The sequence below is a fragment of the Ochotona curzoniae genome, unplaced genomic scaffold (assembly GCF_017591425.1).
Source record: "Ochotona curzoniae isolate NIBS_2020 unplaced genomic scaffold, NIBS_Ocur_1.0 contig_2754, whole genome shotgun sequence".
Lineage (NCBI taxonomy): Eukaryota > Metazoa > Chordata > Mammalia > Lagomorpha > Ochotonidae > Ochotona > Ochotona curzoniae.
Genome location: NW_024465582.1, coordinates 30,273,771 through 30,291,685, shown reverse-complemented (window position 1 = coordinate 30,291,685; position 17,915 = coordinate 30,273,771).

The window sequence follows — 17,915 nt, the reverse complement described above, 5'->3', positions numbered from 1 at the left end:
TGGCCTGTTTTCATAAATGTGTGGATACACATGGTCATGGATAGGATTTCCTTTCAGCCTTAAAAAAAATGGAACAAACCCACATCTCTTTCTTTCCATGCTAAGCTTCTAAAAGAAAAGATGTGGACTCAATGAACAAGAGGTACCAGTATCACAACAAGTTCCCCAGATGGAAGTGTTGGTGGCTGATCTTGAGAGCACTGTAGCTAGAGGCAAGATTTTACTTTCCTCTGGATGTCATCTTAATACTTTCTTGGGCCCATATTCTCCTATGCATTTTGGGTGCTTGAAACACTGATTCTGAAAAACAATCAACAAATAGTTACAAGGGATTAGATCACTCATGAAGTCTAAGTAGGACAAAAAAAAGTACCAGCATGATACGTGTACAAAAAAAATGCTTAGGGGAGCCATGAGATGGTTCAACTGGCGAATCCTCCACCTTCAGATGCCAGCATTCCATATGAGCACAGGTTTGTGTCCTGACTGCTCCACTCCCAGTGCAGCTTCCTGCTCTGGGAAAGCAGCAGAGGATAGTCTAGAGTCTTGGGACCCTATACCTGCATGGGAGACCAAGAGGTGAGGCTCCCGGTTCCTGGTGTTGGATCGGTTCCGTTCCAGCTGTTGTGGCCATTTGGGGAGTGAGCAAACAGATAGAAGATCTTTTTGTGTCTCTTTTTGTCTTTATAAATCTGCCTTTTCAATAAAATAAAAGAATCTTTTATAAAAAAGAAACGGGCTCATGGAAATTCAAATATAAGGGGTAAACATTTAGCTTAGTAGTTAACATATGTACATTCCACATCAGAATAGCTGGGCTTGATTTCCAGTTTCTTGCCAAAGCAGAGCCTGGGTGGCAGTAGTGATGACTCGGGTATCTGAGTTCCTGCTGTGACAATGAGAGACCAGGATCAAGTGCCCAGCTCTCTACCTTAGCATCCACTCAGCTCTGACCATTGTCTGAAGAGTGAACCAACAGAGAGAAGCCTACTTCTTGCCTCTCCATCTCTCTCTCACACGCACACACTCTCACTCTCCCTCTTGTCTTCTCCCTCTGCCTCACAAATAATAAATATTTTTTAAAAGATTTATTTATTTTTATTACAAAGTCAGATATACAGAGAGGAGGAAAGATAGAGAGGAAGATCTTTCATCCGATGATTCACTCCCAAAGTGAGTGCAACGGCTGGTGCTATGCCAATCCGGAGCCAGGAGCCAGGAACTTCCTCCAGGTCTCCCATGCGGGTGCAGGGTCCCAAAGCTTTGGGATGTCCTTGATTGCTTTCCCAGGCCACAAGCAGGGAGTTGGATGGGAAGTGGAGCCGCCGGCATTAGAACTGGCACCCATATGGGATCCCGGTGCGTTCAAGGCAAGGATTTTAGCTGCTAGACCGTGCCGCAGGGCCCAAATAATAAATAATTTTTAAAGTTTGATTTATGTATTTATTTATTTATTTATTATTGCTTCATGACACCATTTCATAGGCATTAAGATCTCCCTTCTGCCTTCCCAAGCTCCCTCCCCTCCCCTCTGTTCTCCACTCCAGTCTTACAATGGGTTTCTTTTATAAATTTTCACAAGTCCATCATACTGCCACTGAGGTGTCTCCCAACACCTTACACTGTATGCAGGAGGACATGCTTTTAAAGAAAAGAGAAATTCAAAAGTAGAAAATAATCACATATTGGAAAAGATTAGAGAGGGCTGCCTATGGGAGTGGAGGTCGTGGGAAGAACGTCTTAAATAGGAAGGTTGGATGGGACTATATATGGTGACTGTGAGAGGGAAGATGTGGAATTTGTGGAATACAAATTGATGGTTGAGGAGGAGGTAAGTTAAAGTGGGTGGATTAAACAAGCAGTGAATCTGAATGCAAAGCCACTTTCACGGAAAGCCAAAAGCTCCCGTGGTCCATGTCATCAGGAAGTGGTTAATTCAGCATAGGGGATTTGGACTTCATCCAGCAGACACCAGAACATCACTGACCATTTTGGGATGTTTGAGTGGCGTGGGCAAAGATGCCTTTAGAGATGACTAATGTGATACAGACAGACATCAGAAGGCACCTGCATGGCCCAGCTGTGAGGCCACGAGGCTTACAGAGGGTGATGGTGGTGGCAGTGGAAGGGTACCAGGAAGTGACAACTCTTTTTTTTTTTTTTTTAGATACATTTATTTTTATTGCAAAGTCAGATATACAGAGAGAAGGAAAGACAGAGAGAAAGATCTTCCATCTGCCGATTCACTCCCCAAGTCGCTGCAACAGCTGCACCCGTATGGGATCCTGGTGTGTGCAAGGTGAGGACTTTAGCCACTAGGCTACCATGCCAGATCAATGAGTGACCACTCTTGAGGAGCACTGGAAAACTCTGGGGCCTGCCCAGGAAACACCTGGCAGGCACAGCCTTTTCCATGTCTGTAACAATGCCTCCACTCGGTCCCTGTGCCTTGCCTCTGACACTCAGATAAACTGTGCCAAGCCAGATATGTAAGGTAGATTACAACTTAAAGTAGGTGCAAGATAACAGAAAATGGACCCGTGATGAGAAATATTAAGCAGAAGGAACTTCTCATAGGAACGGTTTCAAAACTTTTCTGGAAATACATTGGTTTCAATAGCAAGAAACCAAAATAAACAGATCAATAAGGGTGTCCGTTGGGTGGAGAGCGGAAGAAGACACTCCCAGTTGTGTTCACACTGTGGCCTTTGCGTTACAAGTAACTGATATGACATCATGTGAAAGTTAGCTAGCTGGGGCTGGCTTTTTTTTTTTTTTGCAAATTTGCAAATTACTCTGATGGCTCCAAGTCAGCGATCTTCCCACACCTGGCCTCCAGGAATGAGTCAGTTAAAAGCAGCACCCTATAACTCCAGTTTCTATTCTTTGCTGTTGTTCTAAAGCATATGCTGTGCTTCGTGCTGGGATGGCCCATTAAACAAATCAGGGAGGAAAAGAACAATGAATAAAGCAGTCTGGAGATTCACCACAGGTTTAGGGTCCAAAGAAATGAAGCCTTGCTGAAAGGAGCTCAGGCACCTGCCAGGGAGAACTTTGCTCCTAAGGGTGTTTTCTTCCATGTTTCCAGCCACGACAGGCATCACCGATGTGACAATCGGGTGTGGTGGGTGGGCACTTCTGTGGGCTGGCAGCCTATTTTAACTCCCAACTGTGGGAGTGAGCTTTAACTTGGTGCTAAAATTAGGGGAATCCAGCAACTCCTGCGGTTATTTCAATCAGTTCCCACTTATTGAGTAGCAGCGGTGCAGTTAAGTAATAACATGGTAACCTTGCCAAGACATCAATGAGGTGCTGAGTGTTGCCCGGTTGGATCTGAAACTCTTTCAATGATCTAAGTGCGGAGCCAAACCGACAAAAGCGCCGCTAGCACCTCTGGGGCAGGGGGAACCGGGGACACGGGAGAGAATTTTGGGAGCTGCTTCCCTGAAGCGTGGGGAAATTTTAAGGGAGTAGCAACTGATTGGCCTGGCAATTTGACTTGCACTGAAGAAATGCCAAGTGCCCCCAGTGGCTCGGAAGGCTGGGTTTGATCTCGTTTCTTGGGGATAGCATGCTGGCCCTGCCAAAGGCGTTCGCTGCCAGAGCCAGACCTCCAAGGAGAACTTGGCCCCTCATGCTTGAGCTCACAGCAGAATAACGAATGCGGTAATGATCTAGACGAGCAGCTTCCGCAGCCGCATGGTGAAGGCTGTTGTGGCAACTGGCTGTGCTTTCCGAGGCAGATTTTCTGCAGTAGAGAGGCAGACGGAGGCCCGCCGCCAGCTCCTCATTCTGCTGAGGCAGATGAGGTAGAGAGAAGATGGAAAGAACCTGAAGCCATGGAGAAAGGTTCTCCCCAGGATGTTTAGAGCACCCAGGGGGCTGACAACTCCTAAAGGGTTTCCTGTGGGGTTGGAGTTAGAGTTGGAGGAAGGAGAGGTGGCAAGACGGATCACACCATGATTTGGGATTATGCAGGTCTTATCTTCTATCTTCTAAGGGGATATGTGGAAGTTCTTTAGGTTTTTTTTTTTTAATCTATTTGAGAGAGAGAAATCGATGGAGATCTCTGATCTGCAGATTCACTCCCTCAAGTGCCCACAATTAGCTAGGGCTGAGCCAGCCTGAAGCTGGGGGATGATAACTCCATCTGTGTCTCCCATGTGGGAGACAGACACACAACCCCTTGAACCATCACCTGCTGCCTCCCAGGGCATGTAGTAGCAGGAAACTGGAATTACTGGTGACCTAGGACTTGACCTTAGGCCCTGCAACATGGTAGGGGAGTCGCAAGTGGCATCTCAGGCACTGCATTAAATGTCTCTTCAATCCACCTTCCTCAATCTTCTGCCTACATTGGCCACTTCCCTCTGGATTGTTAAGTTGACCTGAGTTCAGTTGTTAAATGGACCTGGGTTCCAGTTCAACCCACACTCACAGGGTGGAATGAAAGCAGGAAGGATTATCCGTGGCTGTCTTGAAAAGCAACCGAAAAAAAAAAAAAAAAAGGAAAAGACAGCACTACCTGTCTGACAATGACTAAGCAACCCTTCACAATGACCCAGAAGCTTTCTGGATTTGATCTAGTAGTTAAAATGCCAGCATCAGTGTCCTGACTTTGGTGCCCGGATCTGGCTTCCTGCTGATGCACACCCAGTGAGGCAGCAGTAATAGCTTAAGTAACCGACTCCTTGCCACCCAAGGGGGAGATTTGGACTTCAGGCTCAGCCTTGATCCAGCTGTGCATCCACTGTTGAAGTTCTCTTCCCCCTCTCTGTGTCTGTAGGCCCTTCAGCTAAGCCAGTAAGTAAATACTGATACCAGGAGTAAGATGGGAGCTGAGTGAGACACCCAGGAGTCACTGCACAGAATAGCAATCTGAATAGCTCTTCACACATTAGTCACTATCTCGAAAACCAAGGAGCCCTTGAGAGGTCACGGTGCCTGCTTCTAGTATAGTACAAAAAAGATGCATTGCAGAAGGCAGAAAGGAAAGCATGCCTGCAGCTCTAACTAGTGCATCTAAAGAGAGATGCTTCCAGCCTGTGGCAAAGAAATGAAGCAAAGCCCAGACCTTAGCCTTGAAACACAGTTCCAGGGGCCTGCTGGAGTGAAACCTAACCTTGGACAGGGTCCCACAGCCTCTGCCCCAGGACCAATTATCTACTCGTGGTCCTGGCCCCTGTTTTAGTGTGTAGAGATAGAACCCCTGGACTTGCCCCAGTCTGAAGTGGAGATCCAGTGTTGTAGTCAACATCATTTCTGGTTGATTGCAATGGCTTGGTCTGCAGCCCACCTTAGGAGCAGGTAACCCAGAGCCAAGCAGGTGCTGGCCCTAACCTGTGCTGCACTTGCTGGTTATGGCAGGCTCTAGGTTCCAGGTATAATCCAGCATTGCGGTATACATGACCACACAATTGCTCACTACATAGCTGCCCCAACTCAAGGCAGCATGGCACAGAGAAAATAATTGCCTGACTCAGGGAAAAAAGGTGGATGGTTGCCCAAACATTGCATAGAAACATGAGGTTGATACTGTTGGAAAATATGGACCCTTACTGGACTTTTAAAACAGTACTTCTGTATTCCTGATCATGCTCCTATTAATGCAGTTACCCCCAACAACTTCTCCAGAACTCAAGGTCAGCTCCCACGCCCAGGCACAGTGGACAAGCAAAGTTAGCACCTTCACAACCACAGTCCCTGTCCCATGCAGGGTAAAACAGTGGATGGGAAATCCCTCTCTTGCTTCATCTCTCCCTCTCTCTCTGTCCGCCTTTCGAATAAAATTAAATGTACAGCAGCATTTCAATGGGATGGGACTTTTGTGCAATGGTTAAGACACTGCTGGTGATGCCTGTATTCCCTGAATATCTAGGTTCAAGTTCCAGCTGTGCTCCAGCATCCTGCTAATGTGCAACTCTGGGAAAAAATGGGTGATAGTTCAAGTATTTGGGTTCTGGACACCCACATGGGAGACTCAGACTGAATTCCCACTTCCTGTTTTCAACCTGGCCCACTTCCAGCTCCTGTGGACATTTGAAAAATGAATCACCAAATGGGAGATCTCTTGCTGCTTCTCTGTCTTTCCACCATTCAAATAAGAAAAATGCATAAACATTTTTAAGAAGTATTCAAAATTATTATAAAGAATCTGAAAAAGAGCCAAGAAAATATAAAGACAGAATCAGGAAAACATACATGATAAGACTGAAGAATTCAGAAGTGACATGCTTTGAGGCCGGAATTACCTCAACTCCAAAGCCAGACAAGATACTAGGAAATAAAATCCAACAACATATTACAAATTATTCACCATGACTAAGTGGTATTATTCCCATGGATGCCGGGATGATTCCACACGCATAAATCAACAAGGCACATCGCATCAACAGAACAATGGATAAAAAATCATATGATCATCTCAATCTATGCAGAAAAAAGAATTTGATAATACTCAATATCTATCCATGATTTTAAAAACATCTTGAGCAAATTAGGCATGAAAAGCGAGGACTACAACATTACAAAGACTATTGCTGGCACACCCAACATACTATTGAATGGGAAAAAGCCAGACGCATTTCCACTAGCACCTGGAACTGGGCAAGGGTGTTCACTTTCATTGCCTTTATGCAATAGAGTATAAGAAGTTTTAGCCAGAGCCACTAGGCAAAAGGAGAACCAAAAGCTGTAGGAAGACAGCAAGAGCTAATAATCCTTGTTTCAAATTATACAATTATGCAAGCAAGAATCTTAAATTCTCCACCAAAAGACTATTAGAATGGGTCAATGATGCTAGTACAGTTGTAGGATACAAGGTCCACACACAAAATTAGTAGCATTTTTATATACCAATACAAACTCACTGAGAAGGAAATTATAAGAGTAATTCCTTCACAGAATCTAATTAAACAATCAAATAAAATACCCTGGAATAAATTTAACAAAGAAAGCAAAAAGACAAATATAATAAAAATTTTAAAACACTAATGAAAGAAATTGAAGAAGGGATAACAAAAGTAGAATGATTTTTTTTCAGGCTTATGGATTGGAAGAATTTTTAATATTGGTAAAATGTCCATATTACCCAAAGCAATTTACAGATTCAACACAATTTCCATCAAAGCACCGAGAACATTTTTCAGAGAACTAGACAAACTAATTCTAAAATTCGTAGAGAACCACAAAAGACTATTGTCCCAGCACCAATTACTGGCATAGCCCAAACAATCTTGAACAAAAATAACAAAGCTAGAAGCATCATAATACCAGATCTCAGAGCATACCACAGAGCTACTGTAAGCAAAACAGACTAGAGATGACAGATGTTAATCCAGCACAGGGCCAGTGTTGTGGCACAATGGGTCAAGCCACCAGTTGTAATATCAGTTCAAGTCCTGCTAATCCACTTCTAACAGGGCTTCCTGCTAATGTGTCAGGAAGCGAAGATGATGGTTCAGATACTTAAGTCCCTCCTACTCTTGCGGAAGATATGGACAGAGTTCCTGGCTCCTGGCATGAGTCTGACTCAGCCCAGATATTTGGAGCATTATCCAGTGGCTAAAAGATCTCTCCCTTCTCCCTTTCTTCTGTTATTTTGCATTTGAAATAAATAAATCTTGTTTAAAAAAAGAAGTTAAACCATGCATCTACAGACAGCCGATCTGTAGCAAAGATTCCAAAATCATACTTTAAAGAAAGGATAGTCCCTGTAGTAACTGGTGCTGGGAAAACCAGATATTCATATGTTGATTTCAACCTCTTACCACAGACAAAAAAAAACCCAAAGCCTCAAAATGTATCAAATATATAAGACCTCAGACTCTAAAAACTAGTAGAAGAAAGTGTAAGGCAAGCACTTCAAAACACTACCATAGGAAATGAATTTTTGGTGGAGACCTCCCCCCAAAACAAACAAACAAACAAACAAAAAAAAAACACAGTCCACAAAACCCAAAATACACAAATGGGATAATACTAAACTGAGAAGCTTCTGCACAGCAAAGTGTGCAATCAACAGCAGAAAGAAAACAACCAATGGAATTGGAGAAAATATTTGCAAGCTATGTATTTGACAAAGGACTCATGTATAGCATATACAAGGAGCTGAAATAACCACAAAAACAAAACTAAAAATAATTTTTAAAAAAGTCCAGTTAAGAATGGGCAAAGTAGCTGAATATTTCTCAGAAGAAGAAATACAAATGGGCAACACATATGTGAAAGAACGCCTTCAGGAAAATCCAAAAGCCACAAGGAGACGTGTGTCATCTCACTCCATTTTGAATGGCTATTAAAGGAAAAAAAACAAAACAATAAAATACACTGGTTAGGGTGTGGGGAAAAGACAACACAAATATACGGCTGGTGGGAATGCAAATTAGTACAGTCATTATGAATACCAGAATGGCAGATTCTCCAAAAACTAAGAATAGATTGAGCACATAAGTCAGCTACCCTACTCTGAGTGCATATCTGGAAAGAAATGAAATCAGAATATGAAAGAGACAGCTGTACTTCTTTATTCATGGATGTACTGTTCACAACAGCCAAGAAGACATGGAATCAGTCTTGCTGTCCACTCATGGATGAGTAGATAGAGAAAATGTAGTATTTAGCCGTAATGGAATATTATATAGTTAGAAAGGGATGACATCCTGATATTTACAGCAAAATGGACAGAACTGGAGGTCATTATGTTCTCCCTCATGTGTGGAAGTTATAAAAAATGGCCAATCCGAACTTAAAAAGTTTGTTATTAGAGATGGGGAGAGAGCGAGGTTGGAGAACAGCCATCAGAGCACAAGTCACAAAGACCCAACAGGCTCTAGGGATAACTGTATTTTAAGAATACATTTCAAGGCCTGGTCACTTCTGCATGTCAGAAAGAGCTTCCTTTGAAATAGTGAGGCATGGGCAGAGAAAGAAAGGGTGAAGAAGAGTTAGCCAGGAGCACAGTGAGGGCCAGAGGAAGGAGGGTGGCAAAGGCCTTGTGTGGCGAGGCAGCATGCACGTGTGTGAACTGGGAAGAATCATTATGGCTGAGTCACAGAGCAAGAGTGGGTGGTTGGGGAAAGGGCAGAGGCCGTGTTGAAACCCACTAGGACCCAGTAGGAAAACAGAGAAATGTTTCTACCAGATGATGGGGGTGGAAATGAACTTAAACATCAGAAACTACCTCTGGGGGCAGGCATTTTGCCTAGTGACTAAGACACCAGTTGAGAGGCAAGCATCCTATATCAGGGTCTGAGACCTGCCTGCAGCTCAATTCCAGCTTCCTGTAAATGCAGCCCCTGGGAAGGAGCAGAGTTGGCTCAAGAAAGTGGGGCCCTGCCATCCTTGGGAGAAACCTGGATTGCATTCACAGTTCTCTGCTTTGGTGCTGGTCCTGCCTGGCCAGTGACAGGCATTTGGGGAACGAACCGGTAGATGAGAGCTTCTGCTGTATTGGTCTGTTTGTCTCTCTCTCTCTCTCTCTTTGTATCCAAATAAATTTTTTAAAGATTTATTTTATTTCATTGGAAAGTCAGATTTACACAGAGGAGAGACAGAAAGATCCTCTGTCTGCTGGCTAACTCCTCAGGAGCCTCTTCTGTGTTTCCCAGATGGGTGCAGGATCCCAAGACTTTGGGCTGTCCTCCACTGCTTTCCCAGGCCACAAGCAGGGAGCTGGATGGGAAGCAGAGCAGCAGGAACATGAACCAGCGCCCATAAAGGATCCTGGAATGTACAGGTGAGGACTTTAGCCACCAGGCTACCATGCCAGGCACCCAGATAAATTTTGAGAAAAGCAATGGCTTCCAGAGAAAGAGCCTCCCTCCCCTTTTTCATAACAAGTATCATTACTTTGCATTTGGATTTTAGATATGGCAAGGTCTAGGTAGTGACTGGGAAATCCTGGCTAAGTCTCCCAAGGTCTAGGTCATGTATTCATTTATGGATTCATTCTTCAACTTTTCTTGGGAACCCACTGTGTGCTGGGTTCTGTCTCCAAGTCACCACCTTGGGGAGCCTGAAGGTAGACCAGAGAGACAGGCAAGCAGCTCCTGGGAAGAGGGTGTTCTCTCTGCACCCAGCCATCCTCATGCTGACCATGACCTGAGTGCAGCTGAGACTCATAAAGGTAGGCAGTTACCAATTAAACAAAATCCCTGTTCTCACCAGGAGAGAGAAGCAAACCAATAACAAATAAACTGATATGTCCAAACCAGATGGCTAGGGATGCTATGAAAAATAAAACAAACAGGAGGCATACAGAGTAGTGAATGTAATGCTATTCTTTTAAAATTAATTCGTTTGAAAGTTAGAGTTACAGAGGATGGGGGGAAACACAGAGATCTTCTATCTGCTGATTCCCTCCCCAAATGGCCACAAAAGCCTTGTCTTGGCAGAAACAGAAACCAAGAGCCACAGCTGAGTCCCCTGCACAGGTGACAGAGACCCAAATAGTTGGGCCATTCTTTCTCAGGTGCATTAACAAGGAGTTAGATCAGAAGTAGAGCAGCCAGGATTCAAATCTCTGTCCATATGAGATACGGATGCTGCAAGCACCGACTAAGCCCACTGTGCCACAAGGCCAACCCCCTCCCCCATATACTGTTCTTTTATACGATGGTCAAGGAAGGTTTCTGAAGCTGGCATTGAGCAGGGCATAAGAAGCTATACTGAGGAGTGGCATTCCAGCAAGGTAGACTACCAAGCACAGAGATTCTGAAGTAGACTCACGCTCGTTTTTTGCAGGAACACAAGGACCTTGGTGTGACAGCAGCCAGTGGAATAGCAAGCAGAGAGATGGGGCTTGGATTTCAGCAAGTGAGGCAGGACTCAGATCACAAGGTGAGGAGTTTGGAAACCAGCATCTTCAAGGAAGCCTTGCACATTGAGGTAAAGTGCCCGGTAAAAATAAATCAGCTTAAGGAGTTGGAGAGCAGCTATAAGACCACGAGGCTCTTCAGCATGTTCTGTGGGGAAATGACTTTGGCAGCCACCCCAGAGACTTCTGGGAGATGCCAGTTCCAGGCAGGGCAAAAAGCCCTAAAGAGGGGACAAGCATCACATATCCCAGACATGGCAAAAAGGTCAGAGTGACCTGAGCACAGCCTGGGAGGAATGCTGGGTAGGGTACCAGCCTGAGGACACAAGGCACTAAGTGTTTCTTCCAAATGAAGTAGGAAGATTTTGGAAGATTATAAATCAAGAAGTGGCATGGCATATGTCTTGGTGTTGTTACTCTGCTCACTAACTTTAGAATGGATAATAGCAGGGAAGTCATGGGAGCAGTGTGACCAGATGCAAGGCTGGTGCAGTAGCCAAGGCCAAAAACAGTGGTGGTCTGGACTCAACCGGATTTTGGACCTCCTTGGGAAGTGGAATAGACAGTCCTCCCAGAGAAGCAGGAGGAGGAAGTAGAAATGGGGAGAGAAATTAAGTACGGCTGCTACTACTTGCTTGTTTGTTGAGGGAACTGGATGATAACTCAGGCAGACACCGGTGGCTGTTCTTGGCTAAGGAGACAGTAGGGTAGAACCCTGGCACTGGTGAGCAGCATGACCTGGCCCTGGCAGCACCGGAGCAGGGAGAGAAAAGGAAGCCTTGTCCCCTTCTAAGGACGCAGGGTTAGGGAACTGAGAGGCAACTTCTACTGGATGCTGCCTTGATTAACTTTTAATCCCTGCACAGTAACATTGACTGTGTGTCTGTGTGCATGTATAGATCCATGAATTTTAGCACTTATGTAAGTGTATACAACCACGACCACAATTAGGATACAGAAAAAAATCTCGTTGCTCACAGAACTCCCTGGTGATACCTTTGTGATGTGTTATCCATTGCAATTGTTTTGTCTTTTTGAGACTGCTCTATAAATCGAATCACACAGTATGCTGTCTTCTGAGACTCGATTCTTTCGCTCAGAATGCCTTTCAAATGCCTCTGAGATTCCTCCAAATTGTTGCTTTTTATTGCTGAGTAAATATTCCAATGTATGAATGCACCAATGTTTGTTTATCCATTCACCCATTGAAGGAGATGTGGATTACTTCCAGGTTTGGGCATTATGAAGTGAGCTGCTAAAAATACTCGCAAAGAGGCTTTGGTAAGAACATGCGTCTTCATTTCTCCTGGGTACATGCCCAGGCGTGGGATTGCTGGATTGCACACTCAGTGGATGAAGAGTCTTAAAAAGTCATAGAAAATGTGTGTTGTGAAAACACCCAGGCATGGATAGCAAAAATAAAAATAAAAATTGTGCCCAAGTAAACTTATCTTTTAATTACTTTTTCCAAACACTATTTCAAGTGCCCTTTTTTATTTGATTTTATGATAAATCACCCAAATGTTTTCCCAGAGTGCTTGTTCCGTTTTTGCATTCTCAATACAAGGTTGTGGCTTTCTTTGTTCTGCATCATTGCCAGTACTTTGTGATCTCAGCAATTTCCTCTTATTTCAGCCATTCTAATAAACTTACAGCAATATCTGAAAATGATTTTAGATTTTGTTTTATATCTCTCCTACAAGAAGAATCACATAATATTTGTCCTTCTGTGACTAGCCTGGCTCACCTGGCGTAGTATCTTCCAGGCCCAAATGTGTGGCTAACACAGTGAGATTTTTATTCTTTTTAAAGACTGAATAATATTCCCAACATAATTATATATCATATTTTTTTATCAGCCAACGTAGGTTGTTTCCCTACCTTCGCTCTAATAAAGGATGACCTACTGAATGGACTATACCTCCAGCAATGGGATTGCTAAATCATGTGGCAGTTTTTTGTCGTTGTTGTTGTTATTTATGGAGGACACTCCACACTTACTTCCGTAGCAGCAGCACTTTTTCTCCATTCCTACCAACAACACCCAAAGGCTCTGTTCTTCCACATCCTCACAGAGCCTGGACACCTAATTTCTGGATAATGGTCATCCTAACAGATACCAGGTAACAGCTCATGCTGACTTTGTATTCCCTGATGATGTCCAGCAATGGTGTCTAGCATCTCTCACATGCCTGTTGCTTCTGTGTCGTCTTTAGAAAAAGTCCTGCCCATTTTTTAAGTTGGGCCACTGGGATTTTGGTGGGTGTTTTACGGATTTTGTTTTATTTTGTTCTGCCATTGAGTTGCAGGAATTCTTTATGTATTTTGAATGTTCATCTCATATCAGACATATAGCTAGTAAGTATTTCTTCCCATCCTTTGGGCTGCCTTTTCACATAGATGATTGTTTTCTGTTTTGTGTTAAAGCTTATTAGTGTGATGTAGTTCCATTTGTCTAGTTTTGCTTTTACTGCTTATGCTGTTAGGGTCACATCCAGGAAATTCTTATCATGATCAATGTCATGAAGTTTTCACCCATGTTTGCTCTCAAGAAATTTATAGTTACAGATCAATCACATTTTTGAATTTTAACTCATTATTCAGTAATTATGGTATGTGTAAGATATGGATCCAATTTCATTATTTTTAAAAAAGATTTATTTATTTTTATTGCAAAGTCAGATATACAGAGAGGAGGAAAGACAGAGAGGAAGATCTTCCATCTGATGACTCACTCCCCAAGTGACCGCAACGGCCAGTGCTGTGTCGATCCAAAGCCAGGAGCCAGGAACCTTCTCCAGGTCTCCCACACGGGTGTAGGGTCCCAAGGCTTTGGGCCGTCCTCGACTGCTTTCCCAGACCACAAGCAGGGAGTTGGATGGGAAATGGAGCTGCAGGGATAAGAACCGCCACCCATATGGGATCCTGGTGCATTCAAGGCGAGGACTTTAGCCACTAGGCCACCGTGCTGGGTCCCCAATTTCATTGTTTTATATGCGGGTATCCAGTTTACCCAACACATTAAAAACATGTAACATGACCAAGTGAGCTTTACCTATGCAAACAAATTAGTGTGATACACTACGTTAACCGAATGAAGGAATAGAAACCGAACAGAAGTTTTATTTCCTCCTTTCTGATCTATACTACTCATTTCATTCTCTTGCTGCACTCTTCTCGGTCACACTCCCATTCTGATGTGGAGTAGGCGTGGAAAAGGTGCAGATCGTTGCCTCTCAGCTGAACTCAAGAGACAAGTATCTAATTCTTTACTATTAGCTGTTAACTAAAGTTTCCTCTAGATGTGTTTTCGTTTGGAGAAGTTCTCCCCAATTTTTAAATTTTCTTGAGTTTTTATCACAAATGGATATTGAGTTCACATGTTTTTTCTGCAGAACCTAATATGTGATTTGGATTCTTTAGACTGTTTCTGAAGTAAATTATACTTGGTCCTGATATAGCAATTCTTTTCATGCGTTGCTGGATTTAACTTACTAATATTTGCTGAATTGTTTCTGTGTGAAGGAAAAATACTAATATTTTACATATTTAATATTTTATTTCTGTTATTTTTTTTTCTGAACAGCTTTATGTAGGCAGATGCAGGTAAAACAGTATTTAGAGTAAATTTATGGCATTAAATTTTCACTTAAAGCATTTAATAGAAAAGGAAGAACGGAGTCAAATCAACAATGTAAGCTTCCACTTCAGTAAATTAACAAAAGAGCAAACTAAACCCAAAGTGAGAAAAATAAAAATAAGAGAAAAGTCAAGGAAGCAAAACAGGATTTGTTTGAAAAGTTTAAGTACAAATTCTGTTTCTTCAATACTCTTCATATGATCCATTTCAAGTGGTGAATCTTGATAGTTTGGGCCTTTTGAGGAACTGCGCAGTTCTAAGCTGGGCATTTCTTTAGTCATCTATGGGATCTAGAGCAGGAGCTCCTGTTAGACATCCATGGGATCTAGAGCAGGAGCTCCTGTTAGTCATCCATGGGATCTAGAGCAGGAGCTCCTGTTAGTCATCCATGGGATCTAGAGCAGGAGCTCCTGTTTCATTCCAGGTCTCATTAAATGTGTTCTCTTTCACACTTTCTGTTGCACTTCCTGTTAGAGGCCTGTGGCCTTTGGTTATTTTTCCAAAAATTAACTTTGGGCTAGTTTTTAAATAGAAAAACATTTTTTTCTATTTAATTTCACTGATTTTTGCCTTTCATTCTTTTGAAGCTATAAGGGGGCTATGATTTGAAGGAAGAGAGGAGATAACAATAAAACACAGGAGTTTTGTCCTCTGCCTTAGCACTGAAAAACCCCCTTCCTGCTTTTTGAACTGGCCCCTCTGTGATTTCGCTCAGCTGCCTGAAACCTGTTTCTTTGTCATCCTTATATTTATTTATTTAAAGCCTGAGCAACAGAGAGAAGTGCAGACAGAGAAGGCAAGGGACCTTTCATCCACTGGTTTATTCCCCTAAATGGCCACAACAGCTGAATCTGGCCCAGGACAAAGTCAGAAGCCTGGAACTCCATCCAGCTCTCCCCCAGGCATGTGGCAGCTCAAGAACCGAGGCCAACCTCCGCAGCCTTCTCTGGTACATGAGCTGGGAGTGTACTGGAAGCAGAACAGCAGAAACTCTAGCCAGCATTCCAACATCAGATGCCAGAGTTGAAAGTGCTGCTAACCTGCTACTTTACAACACAGGCCCCCTCAATGCCAGGCTGCTCTGAGTTCAGGGGTTGGTGGCGGTGGAGACTCAGAGAGAAGGATAGCATATTCACCATGTGGGTGGTACTCCAAATTTTTATCTTTTCCCTCAATTTGCTTGCTCTTGTTTGCTTTCTGGAGTGTTCATATACTCTGTCTAGGTCTTAAGAGCTAGAGTGTGTTTCTTCATGTGACTCTCAGCTGACACTTTTGCTGAATTGAGCTAATTCTAAGTGGTACCTGACATATGGAGCTATCTCATCTTCTGCCATCAACTGTCCCATCTTCATGAACTTGTCTTCCATCACCACGACCTTTCCTGCCACTCTTCTTCATGAGCTTCAATACGGGACTTCTGCAGCTGGGAAAGATCCAGAGCCAGCTAGGTTCCCCCTATCCTACATGTCTAAGAAGCATTTCTTTCCGTTCCATGGACAATTCTTGCTGCACACACACAAAAAAATAGCTGTTTGTTCCCAAAGGAATCCTTGGTGAATTTGTTCTGGACCCATCATGTCCTGATGTGGTACAGGTGGGTCCCTGAAGGCCTTTAGTTGGCTTCATGAAGCTCTCCCTCCTCTTTTCCAGATCCAACATCTCATGAGAAAACTAGATTTTTCTAGAAAAAACAGTTTACCAGTACTCCAGGCTCAGGCATACTCTCTACAGCATTTTCTGATGCTTCATAAATGTGTTGCAGGTTTCCAGTGCTCTGCTAAGAATGCAAAGTCCACTTGAACTGAATAGCAGATCAGCCATTAGTTCTCCTGGTGCAATTAGAGGAGAAAGCTCTGCCAGAGGGTAAGAGAAGAGGATGCCTGCCATTGAATGAGAAACACATCCTTTCCCGTCGCGCCTGCTTGACCCTGGGGAGGTCTTAGATCCAAGGGCCTGTCCCTTGAATATATTTTAAAATTAAAGTCAACATGGAAGCGGGTGTAGGCGGGTGGCTCAAATTGAATAGTCATTGTGCACCAAACTGGTTATCTGTTTGTTCAATACAATGAAAGAGGATCAGATAAACACAGGCATAACCTCCGTCTTCATTGATAATGTAAATCATCCCATGTATCATTTGTCTTTCCCTCTGGCTGGAGACAAAAGGCCTGGAAAAGAACAATTCATGCCTAAACACAGGAGAGGTTGAAGGCTAGTGTATGTCAGATGTTTACTCTAGCTCATGTCTACGAGTTTGAACAGATTTTCTTATAAACACGGGCTCTCTGTCAGTGGGCAGTGGGAGAGACCCAGGGTTTTGGCTTCATGGTTTGCTTGTTTTGTTGTCGTCTTGTTGTTTTGTTTTCCAATGAGAAGACAGCTTTTTGAAACACACATTGCAACTTTTTTGCCAGACACAGTAAGTTCAACTGATTATCCTTCTTAACAGTACAGGAAGTGTCTTCTTAGTGATACAAGGAATAATCTGCTATAGAAACAACATTCTTTTCCCCCACTTGGCCCAAACGCCAGTGAGCCACTACCCACTGAGCAAGAGCTTGCTAGAGATGGAAATGAGAGTGGCGGCCTCTTCCACAGGGCGTCAGCACTTCCTGATGCGCACTCAGTGGGGACCACGGAGCAGCCTGAGCAGGTCTCCCCTAGCAGCTTCCTGGGCAGTGCTAAGCCCCAGAAGCAGCAGCTCCATCTCCACCACCCTCATGCTCCACGGAGGAGGGATGGGAAGGTGGCGTTGGAGTAGGGATTGGGAGCGAGTCTCTGCCACCTGGTCCAATCAAAGGCAGCTAAAGAAAAAGTGCCAAGGCAAGCCAAACAAGAGGCTAGGGAAGCTGGTAATAGGCACAGAGCGTGAGTGTGGTAATCATTCTTGTGATTTGTATTCAGATTTATTTTCTATTTACTTTCACATGGGAGTCACAACTCCCCTCTCCTGGCCTGGATTTCAAATACTTTTGACAAGGATAAACTCTTTACAAAGTAGCCTTCAAACATTCTGTCTGTAGTGGAACTGAACCATTGATCAGACACTGAAATGCAGAAACTGAGAATTTAGGTAGATCACATGGATGCAGTTTTGTTTAAAAACACATGCATAGTAAGAGTTGTTTAAATAATCTTTGCTCTTTTCTGTTCTTTCCTTATACATCTAACTACTTTTTTAAAAAACAATTCTACGTTTTTTTTGTTTGTTTGTTTTCTGCTGAATTTTGTTTCTGTGTCAGTAGTTTGATTTTATTCACATCTTTCCTATCAGCTAGAACAGGGCAAAAAAATAAGAGGGAGACCTCCATGGCCTCACCTTCTTTCCCCAGGGCCACAGTCCTTGGGGGAAATTTATGTCATCCTACGATCTCATCAGATTCTCCCGACCTGATTCTGAGGTCAGTAAGCAATGCACCACTTCAGTTAACCATCATCTATCCCCATCCAGGAGCGAGG